The 3565-nt window shown below is 41.3% G+C and overlaps 1 pseudogene; it reads left to right on the top strand.

The window, feature by feature from the left end:
- On the top strand, positions 771–2057 carry Gm5851 (predicted gene 5851; annotated as a pseudogene).

Raw genomic sequence — 3565 nt, 5'->3', positions numbered from 1 at the left:
TATAACAGTCATATTAGAGCTCATTCTGAGCTTCCTACTTCCCTAATACAGGAGAATTATCAAGTACAAAAGTTGGTGTTCTTATAGCTACCAAAGATGTTCAATATTGGCATGCAGTTACTCTAGTATGAGTCTCCTTTTACAGAAATGCTTTTGTTTGTTTAGATCCCAAACTCTACATATCACCAGTTCTTGTCACTCTTCTGCTGCCGAGCCATGGCCCTGAGGAGGATAGAATTAAGGTTCTTGTTGCTGAGACAGGGTGCCTTCCAGGTGTGAGCCTCCACGAGTGTCAATGGCTGCCATGGGCCTAAAGTTTGTTTGTTTAATAACGTATATATTTTTACCTTCCTCAGAGGAAAGTCCTCCCAGTTAATATTAATGACTCCATGAGAATTAGAAATGACAAGAGTCCAGGAGTTGCAAATGTGGCTATGTCTCCACTAGTTCAAAATACATGTAATTTCTTAACTATGCAAAATATAAAGATGTAATATGAGTTATGAGGGGTGTCATAAATCTAAAGGATCAAAGGCAGCTATCCTAGGAGTCAGCTTGTCAGAAAGATACAAAGCAGGCAGATTTCTGAGTTCAAGGTCAGCCTAGGACAGAGGGAGGTTAGGCCCAGGTGTTGTAGGAATGGTAATTTCATAGCAGGGTTACATCCAACTAGTTTAACTTCTGTGCTTAAGAGAGGCAGATAGATCTCTGAATTCTTTTGGAATGTTAAGAAAAAATGTGTGCTTGCAGTCTCTTAAGAATCAAAGGGGCTCTATCTGAGGCATGTGGCGGCGAGATGTCTCACAGGAAATTCTCAGCTCCCAGGCATGGGTCCTTGGGCTTCCTGCCTCGCAAGCGCAGCAGCCGGCATCATGGGAAAGTGAAGAGCTTCCCTAAGGATGACGCTTCCAAGCCTGTTCACCTCACAGCCTTCTGGGTTACAAGGCTGGCATGACCCACATAGTCCGGGAAGTTGACAGGCCAGGATCTAAGCTGAACAAGAAAGAAGTCGTGGAGGCTGTGACCATTGTGGAAAACCCCCCAATGGTGGTTGTGGGCATTGTGGGATATGTTGAGCCCCCACGAGGCCTCCGGACCTTCAAGACTGTATTTGCTGAGCACATCAGCGACGAGTGTAAAAGGCGCTTCTATAAGAACTGGCACAAGTCTAAGAAGAAGGCTTTCACCAAGTATTGTAAGAAATGGCAGGATGACACGGGAAAGAAGCAGCTGGAGAAGGACTTCAGCAGCATGAAGAAGTACTGCCAGGTCATCCGCATCATTGCCCACACTCAGATGCGTCTGCTTCCTCTGCACCAGAAGAAGGCACACTTGATGGAGATCCAGGTGAATGGGGCCACTGTGGCTGAGAAGCTAGACTGGGCCCGAGAGAGGCTGGAGCAGCAGGTTCCTGTGAACCAGGTGTTTGGGCAGGATGAGATGATTGATGTCATCGGCGTGACAAAAGGCAAAGAGTACAAAGGGGTAACCAGTCGTTGGCATACAAAGAAACTGCCCCGAAAGACCCATTGAGTTTGCGCAAAGTTGCCTGTATTGGAGCCTGGCACCCTGCCCGTGCCGCCTTCTCTGTGGCTCGAGCTGGGCAGAAAGGCTACCATCACCGAACAGAGATTAACAAGAAGATTTACAAGATTGGTCAAGGCTACCTCATCAAGGATGGCAAACTGATCAAGAACAATGCATCTACTGACTATGACTTGTCTGACAAGAGCATCAACCCACTGGGTAGCTTTGTCCATTATGGTGAGGTGACCAATGACTTCATCATGCTCAAAGGCTGTGTGGTGGGGACCAAGAAGCGAGTACTTACTCTTCATAAGTCCTTGCTGGTTCAGACAAAACGTTGGGCCCTGGAGAAGATTGACCTAAAGTTCATTGACACCACCTCCAAATTTGGCCATGGTCGCCTACAGACCATGGAGGAGAAGAAAGCATTCATGGGACCACTCAAGAAAGATCTCATTGCAAGGAGGAAGGAGCTTGATTCCAGAACCACTTTGTGCAGATGGTGGGGTCTCACCAATGAAATATTTCTAGGAAAAAAAAAAAGAATCAAAGGGGAAGAAAGTGGGGGAAGAAGATGAGTTAATTATAACTAGTGCTCCAGGTTTGTCAGAATCAAAGTATTTGATCATGAATTCATTATCCTCTTAACATACCCACCTAAGGGAAGGCAGAGTAATAAGAGGAACGTTTTACAAGAAGTGAGGAAGACACAGCACACTCTGGAGTCAGCAATCTCATGCTTTGGATTAAATAAATTAAATTCAGTTAGTCTGTGATCTAGTGTCTTACATGAGCCCCACACTCACTTCTTTGGGCTTGGGTAACTTTTCTAGGTCATCAAGAGTCTTCTCCAGTTTGAAATGATTCTCTACATCACCTCAGCAAAAATCTCAGGCTCTTTCAACTTAGGACAAACATACTTTAAAAACTAGTCATTAAATGTGCTAAGGACCTGGAGTGGCCAAGTATCATATTCATGAATATCCAATCCCTTGCTTCCTACAACACAGACCTTTGTGAACTATAAACTGTATTTGAAATAATAAGCAGGCCAGCCATCCCATTTGAATATAATTCTGCATGTTGTATTACACAAAAAACCACTACATTTTAACAGTACCTATCATGGTTATTTCCCCCAAATGAAAGATGAAGAAACAGAAGTATGAGATGCTCAATTAAGAAACCAATGCTCCCCCATCTTGATAGATTAGTAAGTACTGAGGCTTGAACTCAGCAGGTGCCTCTTAGATGATCTTGCAATATTATCTATCATTCAAGACAATATCTGAAATGTTCAAATGTCATAACTTTATTAAATAAAAACACAACCTAATCTATGCCCCACTATAGGGGAATACTAGGGCCAGGAATGGGAGTGGGTGGGTTTTGGAGCAAGGAGACAGGGGAAGGAATAGGGGATTTTTGGAGGGGAAATTAGGAAAGAGGATAACATTTAAATGTAAATAAAGAAAATAATTAACCAAAAGAAAAAAAAAAGAATTATTCTAAAAAAAAAAAAAAAGATAACCTAAGAAACTGGCAAAGAAATCCCAAGTAAATGCAAGGGGAGACCCTAAATTGGTTCTTTAAATAGAAAGAAGATATTAGAAAAATGTGAGTGTATCTGAATAAAGTCTCTAGCTTAATTAAGATTAATGTAGTTTGTATGTAAATTTATTGGCTTTTGACATAGGTACCACAGTTATATAAAATGTAAGCAACTAGGAAAGCCAAGGTTTCATTTGCCCAGGCTAATAGAAAATTCAGGAAAAAATGTAAATACAAAAAAATTAAGAACAAAATAGCTCAACAATTGTAATATGAAAACTCATAAATCTAAAAAAATCAAAATAAATATTGCTTTTCATCCTCAGAGCTAATAAATGAACTTGGGTCCTCTGTGAGCAATATGTGTTCTTAACCACTGAGCAATATCTCCAGCCTCAAGAATCATAAATTTTAGAATAGGTCTGAAATTATTTTATGGAGTCATATAGCATGAATGTTTAAGAATTAATGATACTCTTTGATACAG

Source organism: Mus musculus, chromosome 3 (assembly GCF_000001635.26).
Source record: "Mus musculus strain C57BL/6J chromosome 3, GRCm38.p6 C57BL/6J".
Classification (NCBI taxonomy): domain Eukaryota; kingdom Metazoa; phylum Chordata; class Mammalia; order Rodentia; family Muridae; genus Mus; species Mus musculus.
The sequence above is the reverse complement of the archived record's forward strand: the minus strand, read 5'-3'. Positions and strand labels throughout refer to the sequence as shown.